The sequence below is a fragment of the Schistocerca americana genome, chromosome 3 (assembly GCF_021461395.2).
Source record: "Schistocerca americana isolate TAMUIC-IGC-003095 chromosome 3, iqSchAmer2.1, whole genome shotgun sequence".
Classification (NCBI taxonomy): Eukaryota; Metazoa; Arthropoda; class Insecta; order Orthoptera; family Acrididae; genus Schistocerca; species Schistocerca americana.
The window spans coordinates 782840373-782855254 of NC_060121.1; positions in this window are offsets into that span (position 1 = coordinate 782840373).

A 14882-nucleotide genomic window follows, 5' to 3' on the forward strand; every position below is an offset into this window, starting at 1 on the left:
GCATATCGAATGCTTGTAAAAAAAAAAAAAAAAAAAAAAAAAAAAAAAAAAAAAAAAAAAAAAAACTTTCAGAATTTCACTTCAAAATGCAATATGTATGGCATCTGTACAATGTTCACTTCTTGTGCAATAAATAATTATAAGTGTTCGCGGACTTTATATACACCCTGTTTAGAAAGCCTGTTCCTGTGAGGAAATCACATAATTGTGCGAGAACTAAGGGAAGTAGACACTGGAACATATGGAGATTTGGGTCGGTATGTGTTAGTACTTGATTGTATATAATCAATCAATCAACTCTTGCAACCAAGTCTTCGAATGAAGCACCTGGGATATTGTTTTGAATTCACGACATCCAAGAACTTATGGCACTATATGACAATATCGTTTATTTTTGAGAGATGCACATGGGACCTGAAGGTGGCATAGTGGAATGCCGAAACTGATAGTCGAAATAAAATAAAATAACATCTTAATTCGATGGCTGCTGGCGAATTTTTTTCATTGATAATTACTTGACCAGCTGATGTCTCTTGTCCACGATGCGCCAACAGAGATCGATTGATCGTTGTCGGTCTGTCAATTTCTCTGCATTGGCTGTCGACGCCTGCGCCCCCTAGACATAAGTTTGAGAACGAAGTTCTCGTAGCCTACCGAAGAGCCGAAGATTACCTTAAAAAGTGGTTTGACTAAGCAAACTCTCCTTTAAGATTATCAGTTTCGCTAATGTAGCAAAAGCAATTCCTGCATGTGAAAAATATGTACAAGCATCAAAGTTGATGGGTACTGAAGATAATAAAAATTAATTGTACGAAGAGTTCCGTGGACTAAATAAAACTTTGGAACAATTACAATGTCAAGCTTCTGCGTCTACAAACTCGTTTCCGTGGAAAACGTTTCTAAACGGAGAAGAAATGTCTAACATAAAAGACATTAAAGAACGATGATGGAGGTTTCGTGCAGCAACGCCTATGTGTAGAAAGTCTTCAATCACATGAATCATTTATGCTCTGATGCCAGAATCAAAATTAGAATCGAAGTGGTAAAAGCAGAAGTGTGCTTTCGTCGTAGTTTAAATTTTGCATCATGTAAAGAACTTTGCCAAAAAATTAAAGGTAACAAAGATTTGTTGAAAGATATAACTAGCAATAATAAATGTAATCTTTAATGCTTACTATGTGTTTTATTGTGTTCGTTCAGCAAATCATTTTGCCAGCAATCTTCGGAAATGTTGTCAATTTAATCTGGCGACCTTTCTAACAATGCTGGCACGAAGACTGTACATATCGGGTACCAGGGTTCCGCAAGCAAGAGATTTCACATATTCCCACAAATAAAAGTCCAGAGGGTTTAGGTCCGGAGAGTGTGGAGACAGAGGAATTGGTCAAAAAAGGAACTGATCAACTACTACCTATTCATTTGTCACACAATCTATCATTTAGAAGGCTACGAACATTAACAGTGGACTGAGGAGGAACTCCAGTTCTCCTGAAGTATGTGTTTGTCGTTCTCGTAAAGTCACATGTTCTAGCATAACAGGTAGAAAATCATGTAAGAAAGCATGGTAAGTTTCTCCGCTGAGTCCCGATGGAAAAACATGAAGTCCTAACCTAACAGTCACCGACAATGCCGGGCCAAACGTTGACAGAAAATCTTGGTTCATGACGTGACTGCACAATTTCGTGAGGATTCGCGATTGTGCTGATTGTGAAAATTTGCAATACGATCACGATGATACTAAACCTCGTCCTTGAACAGCACATTTGCACTAAAGTGAGAGTTGTCAGATTTTTGAATGAATCATTCGCAGAAGTGTTGCGGTGGAAGAAAATCAGCTGCTTATAATGCCTGTGCACGCTGTGCATAGTAGGTATACAACAGGTTTTCACGTAGAATTCTCCAGACAGTCACGTGCTCAACATTACTTGTTACAGCTAATTGTCCCACGCTCACACTGCTATTGTCGTTTATTGCACAAAGAAGTTCCTTCGGCAGTTGAGTTGTCCTTGTCCTTCTGTACAGTAAACAGGCGTCTACCATCTCCATATTTGAGTGTACTTTCGTTACATTGTACCAGAAACCAAGTCCGTGATGAACACTAAACAGCTGATGCTAAGTGCTCGATGCTAGTAGTCACATGTTAGAACAAGCATGAAGTGATTCACATCTTAATATTCCCTTCGTTGTATTGGAACAGCAAACACTGGTTTTGAAATTAAGAGTCACAACTTACTGTACAACCTAACGTAACCAGGTGACAAGAAAAAGTTTCATGTAATGCTGGTACGTCCTTTTTGTGTGTCTTCCCCATGAATGATGTGATTATGAAGAGAAGTATAAAATGAACTATAACATGCAAATAAAGCGTTTCTGGACCCATGCCCATACAACACATTTTATTCGTCTATGTGTGAGGATTTCTTCTTGAAAGTTAGGCCATACCTTTTTGTTATATCCTGTAGAGGCAAAAAGAGTCGGTCTCCTACCTAGTCATCTAGAGAAATTATTTACATTTTCGAAGCCACAGTTAAAATAAAACTAAAGCAGCGTGGAACGAGGTTCCTGTCCGTGACTGGCTGGCACAAACATTTGTTGGGTGAAGTGATCAGAACACAATACTCAAAGAATAAAGTACTTCAGCCGGGGCACTCACAAGCAGTGGACGCGCAAGACTTCTTCCTCAGTACTCGCAGGCTGGCGGATAGGTCTGATTTTAGTGATACACAACACTGGTGAGATGTTGTGAATAAATTGCCGAGCTCTATTGGTGTTGGTATTCCATCACCATGAGCAATTCTTGGACTAGCCATACTAGCCATTTTAGTGCATATAATAGTAGCGCAAGACATAAATAGTGCTTCCACAAAGTTAATTAAACATATTGAAGGTGGTGTACGGCTACTACAACAAAAACTGGTCTTGTGCTGACTTAGCGTTCCATTATGCTGGTTACCCGGTGGTGGCCTTAGGGATTTTATTAGTTTCTGCTGATATTGCGCGTGCTGTATGCTGAGTGTGGGACAGAGCACAGAGGTGAAGGTTTCGGTGGGGAACAGTTGTGTTATTGCACAACAACGCAAATATCCCTCCGCTGGTTCCCAGGGCTACGGAGTCCAATCGCGCAAGCACAATACGACAACAGCATTTTAAATCACTAACGCACTCGACTTGTACCATTACAAAATGTCGATATACTTTCTTAAATATATGACTGGTTATTCATTTTGTGTAGCCCTTACATTTTCGCCCGTGTAAGATTATTATCGTGTATAAACAAGACAACAAGACCGTTCAAAATAGTAATGAAGTCACAGAACATGTTGGTGAGTTTTTGTACACTTCTTGACGACTGCTAAGGAACAACTGATACTTGCTAAGGAACAGCTGCCAATTGCTACAGAACAACCGTCAATTGCTACGGAACACGCGTCCAATGGTACTAAAAAGAAATGTAGAGGGCGTAACGTATTATAAGTGCAGCGAAGCCGATGCATGCATTCGACAGATCACGCAGTATGGTGTCTGACAAAGGTCGCTGTGGACCTGATTAGTGCGACAACCTATCTGGTACGGCAATATGTCTGCAAGACATCATTTCACTACTTAAGATAATAGACAAACAATTGCACGGCTCGAAGCGGGTCAAAGTGTCATTCCTGTGGCCACAGTAATGGATGTACCCAAATGCGTCATCTCGCGATTAAAAATGTCACAGAAGGTACAAATGCTATGCTAAAGCATGTCGGTTCTCGTAGACGGACGTCCACACCGCAAGAGGATCGATACGTAGCCCTAGCGGTGAAAAGAGACAGACATGTCACTCCGAGCCAGATAGCAACAGACGTTGCAAGCTCTACCAGTACACAGGTGTCTGCCAGAACCATTCCGCAGAGATTAAATCAGGCTGATTTGTTTGCTCGGAAGCGTATTACATGCATCCCACTTTAGCCACACCATCGTCTAGAAAGAGTTCGCTGGTGTAGGAAGCCCGTTGTTTGGGGTCAGCAACAGTGGTCCAGAGTGATGTTCTCTGACGAATCGCTCTTCACTGTAGCAAGTGATTCTGGCCACAAGTTAGTGTAGTGAGGTGGGGTGGGGTGGGGTGGGGTGGGGTGGGGTGGGTGGGGTGGGGTGGGGGGTGGGGGGGGGGGAGCGTTACACACCACAGAACGTATGGCCTACGCGTTCGGTGTGAGCAGGCATTGTGGACAATGGCTGAACACCAGTGTATATCTTTGCGCGAGGTACCGTTACAGCCTAGCGGTACTGCAGGAAGATTATTCTGGGTCGTCTCTGTCTGTTGATGGTTGCAGTAGGTTCCAAATTTCTATTTATGAACGATAATGCACGCCGACACGTGACCGCTGAGGTGTCGAACAGACCGAAAAGTGAAGATATTGAAAGTATGGAATTGCCTGCGTACTTCCCGGACATAAGCCCTATAGACTAGAGCAGGCCCGGAACTGCTGTGTCGTCCGAACAAGACACAGCCAGGGCAAAATCACCACAGGCGCAAAAGATACGAGTGGTATAGAGACTCGCCACTTGCGCGAGTTGCACCAGCGCCACAGGCGGCGCTGAGGTTGAAGATACCGACTACGCTTTGGCTATAGATCATCGACCAGGGCTGACTTACACAGGAATCGTGGTTTAATGAACTCTTAGAAGTGAACAGACAGTAGCTGTTGATATACTTTCCGGAATGTGAGGTCGTGGTCCAAGGAAAAAAAAAAAAAAAAAAAAAAGGAGCAGAAAAGTTCTTGGACCACGACCTCACATCCCGGAAAGTATATCAACAGCTATGTCATCCGGTCGTGAAAGCCTTCATTCTACAATATGAACAGACAGTAGTTGTAAATTGCATTTGCTATGTTCTATGAAGCTTACCCACGATTATTTGCACTTAGTCATTGAGGGCCTTTCTTGTGTTATATTACAAGCAATGTTGCACACTTCATGATTCGGCTAGTCACAAAGACAAGTAAACATTTTAACTCGTTTGCGTGACTTTGTTACTAATTTGTTGGAGTCTTGTAGAACCTTCGTTCTCCTATCCTGTTGCCTGATCCTGGGGCATAGCTGTGTAATAGTGGCAGGAAGAAATAGTCTTAGCGGTGTACTGCACAAGAAGCCTTTTCACGCACTCACGAGCTCGATATACCATGAGAATGGTGGCAACTCGGCCTCCACAGCAGTAGCGACGACGCCTTACAAAACTGGCGACGACAGTTTACAAAAGGAACGTTCTTGGCAGACGTCTACCTCAACAAACATCACCTCCCAAAACAGTGCAAGAACCGAAAATCTTCTTCAGAGGGGAGTGGAGCAATACCCGCCTGGGACTCCTCAACAGTTTGGTAACCAGCATGAATAAGAGGTGCAAAATGCACTTTAGTGCCCGAGGAGGGCATATTCCTTACTGAGAGTCCGATATCAACCTTTATGTTCCTTAGCGATCGTGAAGCAGTGTATTTAGGGTAGTTGAAGGCCATAACAGGATGATACGGGAAAGAAATAAACATAAGAGTAAAAATAACTGGAATGATTTTCGTGAACCAAACAAGATTTTCAAAACTGTCTTGTAACGTGTCTGAAATGAAAAGTTTAAAGTCAGTGTGTAGTCTCAAGCTTGACATATGGCGTAAGAAATGGGCTTTTAATGTGAAAGGAATTAAAAACTGTCGGTTTCTCAGCGAACAATCGAGAGACGCTTGTTAATAGTTGTTACGATAGACAGAAAAATAAACAAGTGGAGAACGCAGCAGACTGGAGTGGAGTACTTGATGAAAATGAACTGTAGATGAATGGTACATGTAGCCACGCGAGTGTACCAAAAAAGTTCTTTGCTGCAAGAAAGAAAACGAACCTACGTGATAACCTAATGGTAGATAGATAAATTGATGATGAGGACGATGATTGGTTTGCTGGGCGCTAAATGGCGCGGTTATCAGCGCCCGTACTTTACTTAATCCAATCTCGTCACTTTCATGAATGATGATGATGAAATGATGAGGACAACACGAACACCCAGCCCCGGGCGGAGAGAGTCCCCAACCCGGCTGCTAGCCACTAGACCACGAGCTGCGGACGTAGGTAAGTTACATTAGAAAACATATAGCAGCAACATTGATGCGTATCACAAAAAACCGCACGATTTATCTTGGAATAACGAAAAGAGTTCGTCATCCTGAACTGCAACTGAATGGAAGTGGGAGAGTAAATTCGAGTCCATTACCTTTGGTAAAATATGTAAAAATTATTTGCTTTCAAGATTTCTTTGCAATCGAGAAATTAATGTAACAAAAGTAGTTTAATGTTAGTGCTTTTGGAACTGAAAGAACGTAAATTTAGTTTCTCGTCAAGTATGAGCATTTTATTTACATATTTTGTTTTGCACATTTTGCATGCATATCTTAGACTATTTGCTGCACGAATGTATACCTATTAAAAGGATTGTTACCGCATAAAACACCAGACTTTAGTTATATTTCTCTTCCGGCCATGGTCTGATTTCTAAAACAGAGCCAATGTTATTTCTTCGAGTAGTTTCACAGCTGTCCTCCACCTCAGATACGGAGGCAGTCACGACGTGGCAGCCGCTGATAATAATATTCTGTTTACTTTTACGTACCAGTTCATGCCACCTGATTACTGTCCTATTACTTAAATGTTAGCGGGTACTTTCTTCTCAATTTCTGTTTACTCATCTGAGAAGCACATTAATTCAGATCAGCTTCCTTTCTTCTGGTCTTCATCACCGTCCTGCTTTTAATTCTGTTCTGGTAACGTTTGGGAGTCTGAAATTTTGACTAAATTTACACTGCTGTAAATACACTGAAGAAAAAAAACCGCAACACCAAGAAAAAGTTGTGCGACATAAACGAAAGTTGGTAGGCGTGTTTCTACATTTAAAAGATAATGTCTATTCAAATTTCGTGCCAGTCGCGTAAGACTGGCGCTAGTAGCACCACTACGAACATGCACATCAGGTTTGCTTTAAATACGCGCTGTAACGATAGTGAACGTTATTTGCCGTTGGGATTGGACGTGCTGAGTTGATATAGTCAAGAATGCTTTTAAAACGAGAAAGACGCCATTATCAACAACTCACTGAGTTTAAGGAGGTCGTGTAATAGGTCTAGGAGAAGCTGGATGTTCCTTCTGCGATATTGCAGAAACGCTTTCAGGAAGCAGCCACTGTACATGATGGCTGACGGTGGTGGTAACGAGAGGGTACGATCGCAAGAAGACCGGGCTCTGGACAGTCATGTGGCATACCAAGAAGGAGAACCGTCGTGTTCGGCTGTGGTTCTGGCGAACCTGCAACAGCAATTTCAGCAGCAGTTGGCACCACAGTGACACAACGAACTGTTACAAATCAGTTACTTCAACGACAGCTCCGAGCCCGATGCCCTGTTACGTGCCTTCCACTGACCTCAAACAACTGCCAATTGCAGCTTTAGCGGCGTCAAGCGAGAGCTCTCGGAGGGCAGGGTCTGTTGTGTTTTCTGTTGGAAGATGGTTCTGCCTTAGCGCCAGTGATGGCCGTGTAGGTCTTAGGGGGAGGCCAGTTCAGGGCCTGCAACCAACCTGTACTGCGTGCTAGACAGGTGGTTCGACCTCTTGTACTGCCATTCATGAACAGCATTCTAGGGGGTGTTTCAGAGTAACTTCCGCTCGCCCACACACTGCTGCTGTAACCTAACATGCTCTGCAGAGTACTGGCATGTTTTGTTGGCCCGCTCGGTCACCAGGTCTGTCTCCTATCGAGCACATACGTGACATTGTCGGACGACAACTCCAGTGCCATCCACAACCAGCATTAATAGCTTCTGTATTGACCGACTAAAGCAGGCATGGAACTCCATCCCACAAACTGATATCTGGCACCTGTACAACACAAAGTATGCACGTTTGCATGTTTAGCGTTCAACATTCCGGCGGTTACACTGGGCAATCCCTTACCTCTCGCGTACATTAACCTGTGATCTTGCAATGTTAATCACTTAAATACGGTACCTAGACAAATCTATTCCCGAAATTTCATTAATACACATTAATTATTTTTTGGTGTTCAGATTTTTTTCCGTCAGTGTATCTAATTACTGTATTCCCGTTTATTCCGCAACCCTTTACCTTCTGAATCCAGCATACATTGGTTCTCTTGTTGACGAAAAACTTCAATATCTGGCGTGTTAACCTCTACTGGTCCATTATAAGGATGTGTTCGAAGAACATGATACTCTTTTTCCCTGGTGGTGTACGAGATCCAGTCTGGTTAGATATAGAAGTTTTGATTCACTCGTCTTCTACATTGACCGTCTCCTGTTCTCCGAAATCTCAATATCCTCATGACAATCCTTTGTTTCGCACGCTGTAGCCTCCTGCGCAATCATGTTCTTACCTGTTTCAGACTAGGTGGAGTACATAAGGCTTCAGCCTGAATCAATCACCATCTTGTAATGCTTTAACTTTACACTGGTCGAAACATTCTTCTGGTTTTAAATGTTCTTACTGGGTTTGCATGTTAAAATCACCTTGTTTACTCGTGCTCTCATAGCTTTATCTTCTCTCAAACAAGTTTCTATCTGTTCTCTTATTTATTTAAATCTCTCTACCTTCTGAAATTTCCTCCTTGTAAAGTCATCCATCTAGGAGCAGTCTTGGTGTTCGACGTACACTGTGTCTTTTCGATGCAGATCTGTAAATCTGCTGCTTGCCTGTGGAATAGGGCAGCTTGATTTGTCGCCTCTTCGACTGATTCTGACAGTACCACAAGATCGTCTGCGAGTTCCAGACGGTCTATCTCTGTTCCATTTTTCTTGTCTCCCAATAGTATTCCACTCTTTCCTTTCATTTCTCGTCACCATTCGCTGATCACATCATCAAGAACATAACTGCAGAGAAAGGGGGAGAGGCTATCTCCCTGTCTGATAATGGTTTCGATCTCGAAGGATCCTGAAAGCGTCCACCTGAACTTGATCTTAGAGGTCGCGTTGGTTAAGATCTGTTTAATCAGGTCAGTGAATTTTCTGTTCAAACCGATCTTCTCCAAAATTTCGAACGTTGTCACCAATCTGCTGAATCATGTTGTGAAGTCCAAGAATGCGAGCAGGAAATTCTTGCTTCTATGTTTTTCTCTTAGCGGCTTTTGTTACTTTTTCACTCTGTTCAGCAACGCTCTTGAGGATATCTCTCAGGAGACTGGTATTAACTCTATAGTTAATAAAATCCTTTATTCTGACAAAGATCTGCGTCAGCTCTTGAGACTCAATGACTGACAAAACTTACAGGATGTCCGTAATTAAAGTTCCAGCAGTTCAAAAGCGCTGTAGAAAAAGGACCAAATGCTCTGAACGACGTCAGAATTGAACAGCATATAGTTTACGCAGTGGAAAACCTCGCGGAAAAAATAAATAATTAAACAAATAAATAAATAACGAAAATTGTACCGATAGATAGCGCTGTACGCGTCATAACGAAAATGGGTCGGCTCCAAATGACTGATGAATCGCAATACGACGGCTGTGGTTTGACTTGCACGCTACACCATTCGTACTGCTCAGTGTGCATGATTGCAGAATTTCTGCAGTATACAGTTGTGGCACTGTCAGTTGGGTAAGCCCATCCACCACGGAAAGGTCATACCACATCGGATGGGAAAAATCGGTTTTTAATTGTCCTGAGTTCAAAAACGGCATAAAAAGCATAATGATATCGATTTTTAATGGTCCTGAGGCCAAAAACCGCATAAAAAGCAAAATGACATTGGTTTCTAATTGCTCTGGGTCGACAGGCGAGGTTGTGGGGAAATGACGTTCGATTATTCCAGCATATCTGAAAAGGCTCTGCAGCAGCCGCTATACTGGGTGTAGAATGTGCGGAGGAGGCCGCGATGTATAAACATGAACCTACTCACAAATCCACGATGCTGAACGGATGAAATGGCGTTGGTGCGTGAAACACACTTATAGCGTTTACCAGTGACGATGCAGGTAACTCATCTCCTCGAAATCATACCGCCCTACTGTAAACGATGCGCTCAACCTGCACTACACAGTCACCCTTACTGAATGTAGTGGCCCGGTTGATGTTCAAATGGTTCAAATGGCTCTGAGCACTATGAGACCTAACATCTGAGGTCATCAGTCCCCTAGAACTTAGAACTATTTATACCTAACTAACCTAAGGACATCACACACATCCATGTCCGAGGGAGGATTCGAACCTGCGTCCATAGCGGTCGCGCGGTTCCAGACTGAAACGCCTCGAACCGCTCGGCCACCACGGCCGGTTCGGGTTGATGTGCGTGTTCATTTATTCTGAGTATTGGCATGGCCTTGGAAATGGGCTTCGACTGGCCACAGAATGTTCTACAACCACTCATTGTCCATTTACACGCGAGCAAGAAATTAAAAAAAAATGGCTCTGAGCACTATGGGACTTAACATCTGTGGTCATCAGTCCCCTAGAACTTAGAACTACTTAAACCTAACTAACCTAAGGACATCACACACATCCATGCCCGAGGCAGGATTCGAACCTGCGACCGTAGCAGTCGCGCGGTTCCGGACTGAGCGCCTGAACCGCTAGACCACCGCGGCAGCCAGCAAGAAATTCAAGAGCGAATGTTTTCTTGCTGGCAGGTCAGCAGGAAGCAAATCCTGAACGAGGGTGATTTTGTACGAATTGAAATGCAGAATGTCTCGTAGGATTTTATGCAACGTGCTCGAAAGCGTGTCCAGCGTTCGGGCAATTCCCTGCGCAGTAAATATTTACAGACCACAACTCGACCCTTCCTGCAGCGTTGTGGTCACATCTTCGACAGGCGTCGGACCAGCTGCTTTCCTCCCTCTGCCACACTGCAATCGTAAAATGCGTTTTAGACAGGTACGTGCCGAGTAAAACTGTGAGGGACGGAAAAAACCCACCGTGGTACAACAACAAAGTTAGGAGACTACTGCGAAAGCAAAGAGAGCTTCACTCCAAGTTTAAAAGCAGCCAAAACCTCTCAGACAAACAGAAGCTAAACGATGTCAAAGTTAGCGTAAGGAGGGCTATGCGTGAAGCGTTCAGTGAATTCGAAAGTAAAATTCTATGTACCGACTTGACAGAAAATCCTAGGAAGTTCTGGTCTTACGTTAAATCAGTAAGTGGCTCGAAACAGCATATCCAGACACTCCGGGATGATGATGGCATTGGAACAGAGGATGACACGCGTAAAGCTGAAATACTAAACACCTTTTTCTAAAGCTGTTTCACAGAGGAAGACCGCACTGCAATTCCTTCTCTAAATCCTCGCACAAACGAAAAAATGGCTGACATCGAAATAAGTGTCCAAGGAATAGAAAAGCAACTGGAATCACTCAATAGAGGAAAGTCCACTGGACCTGACGGGATACCAATTCGATTCTACACAGAGTACGCGAAAGAACTTGCCCCCCTTCTAACAGCCGTGTACCGCAAGTCTCTAGAGGAACGGAGGGTTCCAAATGATTGGAAAAGAGCACAGGTAGTCCCAGTCTTCAAGAAGGGTCGTCGAGCAGTTGCGCAAAACTATAGACCTATATCTCTGACGTCGATCTGTTGTAGAATTTTAGAACGTGTTTTTTGCTCGAGTATCATGTCGTTTCTGGAAACCCAGAATCTACTATGTGGGAATCAACATGGATTCCGGAAACAGCGATCGTGTGAGACCCAACTCGCTTTATTTGTTCATGAGACCCAGAAAATATTAGATACAGGCTCCCAGGTAGATGCTATTTTTCTTGACTTCCGGAAGGCGTTCGATACAGTTCCGCACTGTCGCCTGATAAACAAAGTAAGAGCCTACGGAATATCAGACCAGCTGTGTGGTTGGATTGAAGAATTTTTAGCAAACAGAACACAGCATGTTGTTATCAATGGAGTGACGTCTACAGTCGTTAAAGTAACCTCTGGCGTGCCACAGGGGAGTGTTATGGGACCATTGCTTTTCACAATATATATAAATGACCTAATAGATAGTGTCGGAAGTTCCATGTGGCTTTTCGCGGATGATGCTGTAGTATACAGAGAAGTTGCAGCATTAGAAAATTGTAGCGAAATGCAGGAAGATCTGCAGCGGATAGGCAATTGGTGCAGGGAGTGGCAACTGTCCCTTAACATAGACAAATGTAATGTACTGCGAATACATAGAAAGAAGGATCCCTTATTGTATGATTATGTGATAGCGGAACAAACACTGGTAGCAGTTACTTCTGTAAAATATCTGGGAGTATGCGTGCGGAACGATTTGAAGTGGAATGATCCTATAAAATTAATTGTTGGTAAGGCGGGTACCAGGTTGAGATTCATTGGGAGAGTGCTTAGAAAATGTAGTCCATCAACAAAGGAGGTGGCTTAAAAAACTCTCGTTCGACCTATACTTGAGTATTGCTCATCAGTGTGGGATCCGTACCAGATCGGTTTGACGGAGGAGATAGAGAAGATCCAAAGAAGAGCGGCGCGTTTCGTCACAGGGTTATTTGGTAACCGTGATAGCGTTACGGAGATGTTTAATAAACTCAAGTGGCAGACTCTGCAAGAGAGGCGCTCTGCATCGCGGTGTAGCTTGCTCGCCAGGTTTCGAGAGGGTGCGTTTCTGGATGAGGTATCGAATATATTGCTTCCCCCTACTTATACCTCCCGAGGAGATCACGAATGTAAAATTAGAGAGATTAGAGCGCGCACGGAGGCTTTCAGACAGTCCTTCTTCCCGCGAACCATACGCGACTGGAACAGGAAAGGGAGGTAATGACAGTGGCACGTAAAATGCCCTCCGCCACACACCTTTGGGTGGCTTGCGGAGTATAAATGTAGATGTAGATGTAGAAAAAAACTTGTCTTCTTGAAATCTGTTATCATTTTCTCCAGTCCCGCAGCAGACATCGAACCAACGCCTTCTTCCAAACGAAAAATCGACAGACTAGTTTACATAAAAATGTATTTGCTTACGAGTACACAGAGTAAAATCGATGACTAGTTCAGCGTGTGCAGTGTATCTGTGGTCTTGAACAGAAGGTGAAACTAATAAACTGACCAGAAACTAAGGAGCCGCGAGAGACTCACCATTGTATCCGTGAAGAGAAGAGGAGCACAATGTCGAAGGTCCGCGCTAACTGCCGTACGTAGACTGCTGAATATTTAACGCCGAGCCGCTGCGGAGCTTGACGATTGTCGTTATCAGCTTTAGACTCTTCGATTTTAACCCTGTCGATGAAACGTTTTGCTAGTTGTAATTAATGGTCCGTTGAAATTGTCACTTCACAGAGAGCGTAAATATCATTCCAAAAGATTAACGGCGCACAGATTGTGTGAGTGGTGCTAATTTGACACAAATTTCATGTTTTTCTGCGACAGCTGGCTGGAAATTTTCAAAGTAACTATAAGACCTATTCTGGTAAAGTGGGAAACTCATATACTCAAATATAATACTGCTACCGAGATGGTACGGACAGAAGCTAGAACTGACTATTGTGCACGTACTGATGGATGTGCATTGTACAGTCATCTGGACGTCTGCAACTGAAGTATGCTTAAATTACGGGGTCTTTGAAATTCACAACAAAATGATGCGTAGATTAAACTATGCGAGGACAACAGCAAAACCCTCCAGCATGTGACCGCTCAACGTGGCTGCAACAGTACGCGTGCTCAGGTTTCTTAAGGTACGTTTAAGTGGACCATAGTGCCGACAATGTATCCCGACAATGTTGCAAGACAATATTACGGTCACAGGAATTGCAGCGATACATACCAACCACTGTTACCTGTCAATGTATGCATCAATGTATTTCCGAGCCAGAAGTGTTTCCACAGGGCCACACTTTTGCCACATCGTGGAGGAACGCGAGTTAGTAGAAGTGAGTTCGACACTATCGCCACAATTCAACACAGAGTCGCGACACACTGGTGCGTTAAGTTGCTACAGTACAGGTGCAGCGACACTAGCGCTACAGGCGGTGAAAAAACAGACACCTATCTGTGTCATAAGGACAACGTTTGTTTTTAATTATTTTTCTACTTACTTAACGAAATAACTTACGTTTTCCGTTTGTTACGTTGCCATTTGTTACGTTTTATATATATATTTTTTATTTTTTTTATCAGGTGAATTTTTCTTTTGTTAGAACATTATTCTTTCTCTCAGGGATATTAATTTTTACTTATCACTTTTACTTACGTGCATAAGTAAATATGAAATTGGTTCTTGAAGGGCCGCTGTTATTCATGTACCAACTTTAGATTTTGAACGTGATGACTAAAATATAGTTGCCGTTAACTGAATTGAATGTAATTTTGTTAATTTCTATTTATTGATTGCAAAGCAAGGCTCGATAGAATTTCCATTGTTGCCGCGGAGCGGCCAAGATAAAACTTCCTGAACTCATGAATCTGTATACTTTAAAAATGAACTTTAACGTTAAATTAATTATCTGTTGCAATTTAGAAAGGTTCTTACAACGAAATCTCTCGCATTACGAGTTACTGTTGACACTTTGAAAAATAAATTAATACTTCGCCGCGTAATGACCGACCAGAGGCTGCATCGGAAGATGAGCTTCCCACAGCACAAATTACCGAAAAAATGCTTATTAAAAATAATGAGCCGCTGCGACCATTTGAGGTGACAACTATTACAAAAAAAATCATTTTGCGATTACAATAATTAGTTTATTTTAGCAGAATACCGAATAACTTACATAAAATATGTGTAGCCGCTCAATTCCTGCCTCCCGTATAGCGAAACAAAACAGTGTGAGTACCATAAAGTATGTCCTTCCTCCTCGGCAGTACAATCACGTCTCTTTTCGATCCTTTTTTTATTTTTATAGATATGTTTTAAATAAAGATGCTACTTT